We start from the raw sequence: 11,200 nt of genomic DNA on the forward strand, positions 1-11,200 counted from the left end.
AGACTAGCTATATTTCCCTCCATCCTATCCTGTCCCCCTTTATTCAGTTTTTTCTCTTGATCCTGTCCCTTTTCAAAAGTGTTTGCTTTTCATTACCTCTTCCTCCACTCTGCCATCCCTTCTATCATCCTCCCTCTCTTTTCCCCTTCCCCCATTTTCCTGTAGTGTAAGATACCCTATTGAGTGTGTATGTTATGCCTTCCTTAAGTCAAATATGATGAGAGCAAGATTCACTCATTCCTTTTCACCTGTCCCCTCTTCCCTTCCGATAGAACTCCTTTTTCTTGCCACTTTTATGTGAGATAATTCACCCCATTCTATCTCTCCCTTTCTCCTTCTCCCAATATATTCCTCTCTCACCCCTAAATTGTATTTATTTATGTGTTTGTTTGTTTATTTATTTGTTTGTTTATTTATGGTAGATATCCCTTCATATTCAGCTCACCCTGTGCCCTTTGTCTATATGTGTGTGTACATATATATATATATATATATATATATATATATATATATATACACTTATGTATATTCCCTTCAACTACCCTAATACTGAGAAAGGTATCATGAGTTAAAAATATCATCTTTCCATGTAGGAATGTTAACAAAACAGTTTAACTTTAGTAATGCCCTTGTGATTTCTCTTTCATGTTTACCTTTTTATGCTTTTCTTGATTCTTGTATTTGACACTCAAATTTTCTATTCAGCTCTGGTCTTTTCATACAGAAAGTTTGAAAGTTCTCTATTTTATTGAAAATCCATATTTTACCCTGGAGTATTATACTAAGTTTTGCTGGGTAGGTGATTCTTGGTTTTAATCCTACCTCCTTTGACCTCCAGGATATCATATTCCAGGCCCTTCAATCCCATAATGTAGAAGCTGCTAGATCTTGCATTATCCTCATTGTGTTTCAACAGTACTCAAATTGCTTCTTTCTGGCTGCTTGCAATATTTTCTCCTTGACCTGGGAACTCTAGTATTTGGCAACAATATTCCTAGGAGTTTTCTTTTTGGGATCTTTTTTAAGAGATGATCAGTGCATTCTTTCACTTTCTATTTTACCCTCTGGTTTTAGAATATGAGGGCAGTTTTCCTTGATAATTTCTTGAAAGATGATGTCTAGTCTCTTTTTTTGATCAAGGCTTTCAGGTAGTCTAATAACTTTTAAATTATCTCTCCTTGAGCTATTTCCCATGTCATTGCTTTTTCTGATGAGATATTTCACATTGTCTTCCACTTTTTAATTATTTTGGTTCTTTTTTTATAACTTTTTTGATTTCTCATAATGTCACTACTTCCACTTGGTCCATTCTAATTTTTAAGATCATATTTTCTTCAGTGGTCTTTTGGATCTCCTTTTCCATTTGGCTAATTCTGCCTTTCAAGGCTTTCTTCTCATTGGCTTTTTGGAGCTCTTTTGCTATATTGATTAGTCTATTTTATGGTGTTATTTTCTTCAGTATTTATTTGGTCTCCTTTAGCAAGTTGTTGACTTGTTTTTCATGATTTTCTTCCATCACTCCCATTTCTCTTACCAATTTTTCCTCTGCTTTTCTTATGTGCTTTTCCAAATCCTTTCTGAGCCCTTCCATGGCCTGAGACCAATTCATACTTTTCTTGGAGGCTTGTGATGTGCACTCTTTGATTTTGTTGACTTCTTCTGGCTGTATTTTTTGATCTTCATCACCAAAAACAGATTCAATAGTCTGAGTCTTTTTTCATTGCTTACTCTTGTTCCCAGCCAACTACTTGATCCTTGAGCTTTTTGTCAGGGTATGATAGCCTTCAGAGTGGCAAGTGCTTTTTCCCAACTTCAGGGATCTTGCACTTCTGTTTGCAGAGCTACTTCTACACAGCAAGCTCTGCCATGTCATCACTCCTCCTCCCCCAAGAACTGCCAACCATGACCACCACCTAGATCCAAGCAGAGCAAAGCAAGAGAACCCTGCCTCTGCACCAGCAAAGTGCTCCCTGTACTCTTGCTCTGATCCATTGCTGGATTCCTCCAACAGGTGGGTCTGGGGCCAGAAGCAACCACAGCTGGAACTCTGGAAACAACTGCCAGAACTTCCTGCTGCTGCTGCCCAACCTCTGCTACCCTGAGCCTGGGGCCAGACTTTGCACTTCTCTTACCTGGATCCAGCAGTTTTCCCATCTGACCTACTAAGTCATCTTTGGTGTCTGTGGGTTGAGAAATCTGTTAAGTGCTACAGCTCAGTGATTCATGGCCCTAACACCTACTCTGCCCAATCTCCTCAGCTCCTGGTCTGTCCCAGTGTGGCCCATACTGCACTGTGCTCTGCTACAAATATGGTGTCATAGACCCTTCCCAGGGACCATCCAGGCCTTCCTGGGCTGGAGACCTACTTCCCTCTGTTATTTTGTGGGTTCTATAGCTCTAGAAGTTGTTCAGAGCAATTTTTATAGGTGTTTGGAGGGATTTGGGGGAGAGCTTAAGTGAGTCCCTGTTTTCCAGCTACTGTCTTGGCTCCACCCCTCCCAATTCTACTTTTTAAGGAATTGTTTTCTTCCATTTTTGTCCTTTTTCCAAGCTTTTGACTCTCTCTTGCATATGTCTCATTTCTCTTCTCAATTTTTCTTCTACCTCTCTTATTTGACTTTCAAAATCCTTCTTGAGAAGGCTTTTATGGCTGGAGTCCAATTCATACTTCCCTTTCAGGTTTCACATATAGGTATATTGACAATGTTGTCCTCTTCTGAGTTTGAGTTTTGATCTTCCCTGTCACAATAGTAACTTACTATGCTCAAAGTGCTTACTATGTTCATTTTCACTTCTTACTAATTTTGATTACCTTTTTCCTGGCCTTTAAAGTTGAGCTGTCCTGCTAAGGCATAGGAGACAATGTCCCAAGCTTCTTTTACTGGGGGCCAGGGGCCTGCTCACTTGCTTTGTGAGTTTAGGTCTCAGGGGCTGGCAGGTAGAGGCTATAGGGGTCTGGCAGCTTACCTATGGGTTCATAGTGCTAGTGACTGGCATGTACTGAGGAAAGTGGGTTTTTTCCTGCATTTCCCAAAGTTAAACTGAATCATGTGGGTGTCTGGCCACTGGAGAGTGGCTGTTTGCTCTGCAATGGGCTGAGACAACTCAAGGTCCACCAGCCAGAAGATGGCCAACTGTTTTGGGCTGCGCTAAAAGCATGTGGCAGTCCAACCCACACAGGATGCCTACCTGCAAAGGGCTGTGCTGAAGCATGTGGCTGTTCTCTGAATGGAGTCTGCCAGTTCCCCTGGCTAGTGGGGGTGGGGCGGTGGGGTCTGGTGTTGGTGTTTGCCTACTCCATCATGCTGTGGCTCAGGATCTCCCACTGTTTTTCTTATATGGGGTTTGCTGTGGCACTTCCTGTCCTCAAATACACTCCTCTTTTATTAAAATTATATGGAACTTTCTTGCCAATCCTCCAAGTTTCCTGGGCTAAATCACTCCTCCACCTTATCTTTCCACTGGCTCTGCTCTTCTAGGATTTATTCTGAGGCACTGTTTTATGGTTGTTCAGAGTGAATATCAGAGATAAACAGCAATTTACTGCTTACTCTACCTTCTCATCTCACAGAAGTCTTCCAATTCAGCTGTTTAAGGCATTCTCCTCATTGGTTTTTTGGACCTCCTTTGCCATTTGGCCTAGTTTGTTTTTTTTTTTAAGTGATTTTCTTCAGTATTTTTTTTTGTGTACTTTGACTCATTTTTTCATGATATTCTTGCATCACTCTTTTTTCTCATCCCAATTTTCCTTTACCACTCTTACTTGATATTCAAAATCATTTTTGACCTACACGACATAATGCTGAGTGAGCGGAGCAGAGCCAGGAGAACGTTGTGCACAGCCACAGATATATGGATTCCATGAGGACCAACCCTGACATACGGCGCTCTTCTCAGCAACCTAAGGGACAAGGACAACTCCAGGGGACTCACGATGGAAAATGCTATCTTCATCCAGAGAAAGAACTGTGAAGTTTGAATACAGAACGAGGCACACTACATGATCACCTTTTTTGCTTCTCTTTTGTTTTTGTTTTTGGGTTGGTTTTTTTTTTTTTGGCTCTGTTTCTTCTTTCTCATGATTCATTCCATTGGTCAACATTCTTCTCCACAACTTGATTAGTGCATAAATTAATTCAATGCGAAGTTATACATGACAGTTATATGAGATTCCATGCCATCTTGGGGAGGGAGGGGGGAGGGAGGGGAGAAAATCTGGAACTCAAAACTATGTAGAACCATGTGTGGTAAACTAAAAATAAATAAATAAATTTAAAAAAAAGAAAAAAAAAGAAAATCATTTTTGAGCTCTTCCATGGCCTAAGACCAATTCATATTTTTTTCCATGGGGCTTTGGATGTAGGAGCTTTGACTATATTATCTACTTCTGAATGTATGTTTTGATCTTCCTTGTCCCCATAGTGACTTTATATGGTCAGAATTTTTTCTGCTGTTTGCTCATCTTCCTAGCCAATTACTTGGCTTACAGCTCTTTGTTAAGGTAGTGATCTGCTTCCAGGTGAGAGGGCATACTATTCCAAGTTCAGTGGTTTTGTACAACTACTTTCAGAGATTCTTTTAGGGATATGTAAGTTTTCAGTTCTTCCAAGGTAGTATGATCCAAGGAGAGGTGTTTGCTACTTTCCTGGCTTGTGCTCTGGTCTTTGAGTGAGCACAAACACTCTCTTCTGCCCTGGAACTGTGAGGAGGGTCTCTCCTTGTATCAGTAATGCAAGATTCATGATATCGATGGTGACCATGAATATGCCTGTATAGGGCAGAATCACAAATTATAAAAGACTCTCTGTATAGAAGGCAGAAGTAAAACATTTATTCAGACACCAGAGGACCAAATCCAAAAATGAATAACCCCAATTCTACATAGCAGTCATTGTATCCCAAAACCAGTAAGTCCACCTCAATGTAACAGCAAGGAGATAAAAACACAGTATCACAGCAGAGCCAAGCCATCCTGTAACTTTCCCTTCTGCTAGTGCCTTCCCATAAACACTCACTCAGGAATCCTATCTGCTTGCCTGTGTCCTCTCATCCCACAGTTCTGAAAGCCCTTGCAGTTCTCAGAGCCCTTTCAGTTCTTTCTTCTCACAGTTCTGTCTTCTTCACAGCTATCTTGACTCCGCAGCTCCCTAGTGTGAACTTAATGGCTACCCACAGGGTATATATGCCCTGTGTACATATAGTATATATAGGTAGTCCTGGGGCTTGGTTCCTAGTAGCAAATGAGTGTAGGCTTGGGGCTTAGCACCTAATAGCAAAAGAGCATGGGCCTGCCTACAAGCAAGCTTCTCCTAATCAAGATTCCCTTAACTAGCTCCACCTGAGGCCTATTGAATGGGCAGGAAAGATCTTTGATCACATTAGCACCACACAACTTCACTGTGACTGCAAGCTCTGCTGTGCTAGTACTCCTCCTCACCCTGGGGCTGCCACCCAAGACTGGGAACCATATCTGAGTATGGGCAAAGCAATAGAATCCTCCCTCAGTGCTAGCCATGAGACCCCTGACCTTCTGATCAGTTGCGCAATCATTTTACCATCTGTGGGCTGACAGCTACAGAAGCAGTTATTGGCACTGCTGATTTACTGGCTCCCAATGCCTGCTCCTGGTTAGCTAGGCCCTGTATGTGCTGGTATAGCCTATGCTGGACTTCACTCCTCTCTCACCTTGGTGCAACAGACCTTTTCCACCAACCTAAGTTGTCTTTGGCTGGAAAATTGTTTCACCACATTTTTTCTGGGTCCTATTGCTCTTGAATTTGTTTAGAGTCATTAGTTAAAGGTATTTGGAGAGGTTTGGAGAGAGCTAAGTTGAATCTATGCCTTTACTCTGACATCTTGCCTTCATCTCCTCAAGTTTTCTTTTATTGTAAACAAATAGCTAAATGTGCAACCATGCTGTATCTTCCCTGACTGGGTATTAATCCTACTTAATCTATCAAAATTACACATTAGGTATTCCTCTCTGATTTTCAATCTCCCTACTAATAAGGAGATTAAACCTTTTTATGCTTATGGTTGAATAATGTCATAGTTATAAATCAGAAGAGCAATACTTTGTGTTTTCTTTTCTAAATGATCAGGTTAGAGTTGGAAAGATGAAAAGTATTGATTATATAAGTATGTTTCTTTACAAATATGAATTAATTGTACAAGCAACTATAGGCATTGCTTTTTCTTTCTGCAAAGAAAGAAAACATTTTCAAGAAAAGTAGCAGGTAGAGAAAGAAAACACTGAATCTGCATTCCAGTGATATTTCGCTAATGTAATTAATTGGAATCAGAAAGAGCCTCATTCATTTATCCAAAGAATCTCTATAATAACATAATGCTTCATTCTATAATTATGTAGTTAAAAGTCGATTGCTAAATAGACTACACAAACATATTTCATGAACCTTAATATTATTGATGAAATAACAATGTTGGCCTCTTCATTAATTAACAGAGAACAATAATTGCCATGGACACAGGCCAACGCTTTCTCCCTAAAGAATAGCCTTGACAGTCTGTTTAGAAAAATAGAATTAACAGGTGTATTGGATAAAAATGAAATCATTTAAGAATGGATTTTCAAAAAGTGGCTTGTTAATGGGATAAGCAAATATATATGTGGAAATATTCTGTTAACCTCTTTCTATCATTTACATTATTATTTTGAACACAAGCTAATAAATTTAAATTTGAAAATAGGTGGTATTTGTGTGTTGGGTGGATGGAAACATCATCAATCATTCTGTTGTTTCTGTCAAATAAACAATACCATTTTATATCATAAAGTTTTTACTTGAACAGCTTGCATGTACTAGAATTGTTGAATATAAAAGTTGAATGAAATGGTAGAGGTCATCTAAAAATACCCTCTTTCAATTCAGAAATCACTTGTACAGCATCTGACAAAGATGGTCACCCAGGCACCCTATGATTCAAGTGATGGGAGAATTCACTCATTTTCTAAAAAAACTTCTTTCATTGGCTGATAGCAGTGGTTTACTTAAAAAGAGCTTTCTTAGGTGATACTTGCCTCCTTTTAAGTTTGATCTATTGACCTTTCTGTTTTGAATGTAAAGGACAAAGAAGCAAGCTTTTACAGATGATAGCCACTCCCCACACACATATTCTAAAATATCTATCATATTATCTGTTCAGCCCTTCTCTCTTTAATTTACACATTTTCCTTTTCTGCCCATTTTATATACGATTTGTTTTCTAGATTCCTCATCATCTTGCTTCTTCATCTATAAACTCCAGTTTTTCAATGTGTCCCTTAAAATGTGGCATTCAAACAGAATAACGTACTAGATATGTCTTCAAATCAGTGCAAAATAATAAGAGAACTATCAGCTTTTTCGATGGGAAATGACATGTTGATCTGCACAGCAATTTAGAGATCATTTTACCCAATGTTCTCATTTTGCATAAAAGGAATCTGAAGCCCAGAAAATTTTAAAAACTTACCCAGTCACACTACTAGTTAATGGTACATCTGGGGTTTGAACCAATATCTCACCCACCTCTGTTCCCATTGGTGTTTTTTTTTTTTCCACTGTATCATATGATGTTCTTAATGAGTACAAACCTGATTTAAAAATAGAAACATTTATGGCAAAATAACACAGTGAAAATAGAAAAAAAATAATCAAAATAAATTGAAAATAATAAACAAGGATTCAACAAACTCCAGAACATAAAGTAATAGAGGAAAAGCACTCTATTTGACATGACCTGCTTAACAAACTATGACAATTTGGCTAAGAAAAATAACAAAAATTAAGAATGTTTAGATCTGCAAATTGTACAATATTACACAAAATTCCTAAGTGGATTTTCTTATTGAAAAATCTTATAATACAAAATTTTGAGGAAAAAGAGGTATCTTTCAAAACTATGACTGTGCAAAAATTCTTAACCAAAAAAGGGATAGAGGAGAATACAAGAGATACAATTGATCATTTTCATTATGCAAAATTGAAACTGTTTGGCAAAAATAAAACCAACGTAGTGAAAGTAAGAAGACAAAAACATTTATACTCATCAGTTTTACTCTTACCTTCTATTCACTTGTACACATCTTGTAATCTGTCTTCTGTTTAACTATGCTTTTTAGCCATTTTTTGACTTTAATCATTTGTATCCCAACCTTTTTCTTTTTTCCTGGATCTATACCTAGGCTATCTTCTCATCTTCACCTATACTATTTCTTAGTAATCTCATCACCTACTATTAATTCCATGACCAAAACTAAGAAGATGTATAAAATCAACATATCTAGAATTCGTCTCTCTCCTACCATCCAGTTATGCATTTCTAATTACCTGAAGAACACATTTACCTAAATGTCTGAGATATTTCAAACTCAAGTTGTCCAAAAGAAAACCATTGTTTTACTTAAACCCACTCTCTTCATAACGGTGACACATTTTCCCCCAGTCACTCAGGTTTATAACCTAAAAATTTCCCTTACCCTTTGACTCTAATTAAAACCCTTATTTAATAAGTTGTCAAATCTTATAAGTTACATGATAGGCCTTTGGCCTCAGTGGACTCTCTTTTCTCCCTGCCCCATACCCTTTCACTTTGTGATCTCATCAGGTCCTATAGAGATCTTGTCAATTCCACCTCCTCAACAACTCTCAAATTTATCCTTTTCTCTGTGGGATACTATTAATGGACATGACAGATAAAGATCTAGAAAAGAAGACTGAGCTACAGAGAGGTCAATAAAGATGAGGATTGAGAAAAGATAAGGTGATTGGCAATAAAATAATTTTAGAGGATAGTTTCAGTTAAATGATGAAGTCTGAGGACAAATTATAGTGAGTTAAGAAGAAAGTGAGGAAAAAGTGAAAAAAAAAGTGTTTTTGTAGAAGGAAGGGCTTTTGAGGAGGTTAGCCAATAAAGGAAGGAGAGTAATGTCATGGGAGTTCACAGAGATGGATAGATGAAGGACTAACATGAGGCTCTTTTTGAGGGAGGGAAGACATGGGCATGTTTTTAGGTAATAGGGAAACAACAAATAGATGAAGAGAGATGGAAGATAAGCTCTCCATGAATGGCCCCAATTTTTTCTTCAGTGAAATACAAGGTAAGATTGTAACTTGATAGGGATGAGGAGAAAGATATAGGAAGCTTAAGGAAGGATGAAAAGAATTGTTAAAGTCACTATGGTATGTTTGATAGTAAGTAACATCTAATACAATATCAAGTTTCTACTCCATAGAACAAGATGCCTAAATGTTAGATACCCTTCAGTGTCTCTTCCTACAGCTTTTCTTTAACCTATGGTTTATTGTGTCCTCCCTCCCTATTAGATGGTAACCTGCTTGAGGGCAAAATTTGTCTTCTTTTAATACTTGCATTCCCCAGCACTTAGCACAGTGCAAGGCACATAATTAATAAATTTTACTAGTAGTTTAGTAGTTAACTAATAAATATTTATTGTATTGGGCATTAAAAAGATCACTTTATTGTACTAAAGGACAAGTTAGGATTGCATAACATTATTTTATTTTATTCTGGCATTGGGGTTTGATGTTTTCCCCCAGCTTCACTGATCAGTGAGTAGCAGCAAATACATCAAATAGTGGGAGTGATCCAGAGCTGACGTCTGGCACAGCAAGATTGATATTAGGATAATGGTACAAGAGTTATGAAGCTTGTGTGAATGAAAAAAAATTGCTATGCCAGGGTCATTCTGTCTTAGTATTTGTATTCAAGAAGGGGAGCAATCAGGATAGATTTCAAGAGAAGGAATTTTTCAAAAAAAATACAGTAAAAAACCCTCCAGATTCCCATTTAATGAAACTCCAAAATTAGATATTGAATCAAGAGGAAAGAGAAGTTTTCAGTAAGAAAATTCTAACACTCTAAACACAAATCATTCCCTTGAGGAAGAAAAGGATATGTGTCTAAACAAGCTAATGTGGATAGGGATTTAAATAGGCATTTCAAAAAAACAAAGATAATAAAAAAATTAATTAGCCACAACAAAATAAGGATATTAAACAATAATATCTATAGAAGACACTGCAAATTGATCCAGCTGAGCAACTTTCTTTTGTCTTCAAGTTGCCCGTTGGGTCTGCCAGTCAAATATCAAAGAACACCTGGAGACCATCGCTGTTGCTATGTATTTAGGTAACCAGAAAGTGATCTCAACAACTTGGGCCTTTAAGTCCCCTGAGCAAATTAAGTAGACATGATGATTTCAAGGTCTTTTTAAGGCTAATACTGGGCTAATTTGCATAGGAAAAAGAATTAGGATATTGTCCCTTCCATATCTCAGCTCTTAGTGGTAAACTCCTTAAAGACTTTCAGAGGACCTTATGTCACTAAAAATGAATTTTGCATTCTTACTGTCCAGCCCTGATCTTATAGTTATAGGAAATTCATCAGTGAGCCCAAATTTGTAAAGGATACACACAAGAACCACCATGAAAATCTTATCCCAATGCATTAATGTGAAATTAAAGTGATACTGCATTCTAAAAGGATATGTCACAGTAGCACATCGCTGGGAGCTAGAGTCCTATGATTTCAAGTGCCTGTTGACACACAGAGTAGTTAAAAATTGGGTAACTTTTCTTGAGCCCACAGTAAAAAGAGGCTGTAGCGTTACATTTATTTAACATAATCAACATTTCTTTAACATATTTTAAGGTGCTGAAGGAGAGCAGAGATTAGACATAGTTACTCATTCAGATATCTTAGAATTGTCTCTAAAATAAAGGGTTATATTAAAAATAAATTTTAAAAGACATGAATTGGTTTGATGCTCAGACTTCAAGAATACTGTCAAAATTGTATCTGAAAATCATTTGCAAAATTCAACAGGCAAAGAGTTGGGTGTTATAATAGTTCTATTACAAGGCGTGAGGAAAAATACAATAATATCCTTTACTGTGATGAGGAGAAGGGAAATATACAAGCTCTATATGCCTGTATTGTTGTGATCTTAGAAAACATCAGACAGAGATTTGGAGACACACTGAAGAGAGTACTTGATCATGTGTATAAAAATTTATATCCAACCTTTAGGAAAAGTTGTATAGGAATAAAAAACAAAAGCTTCCTCCAAAATGTCAAAATGGACATAAAAAGGAAGGAGATCACCAAACAAAAACACTAGTAGAGGCAGATAGACATTTGTTATGAAAAGATAACTATATGTATCAGAGAGTGC

Source organism: Trichosurus vulpecula, chromosome 1 (genome assembly GCF_011100635.1).
Source record: "Trichosurus vulpecula isolate mTriVul1 chromosome 1, mTriVul1.pri, whole genome shotgun sequence".
Classification (NCBI taxonomy): Eukaryota; Metazoa; Chordata; class Mammalia; order Diprotodontia; family Phalangeridae; genus Trichosurus; species Trichosurus vulpecula.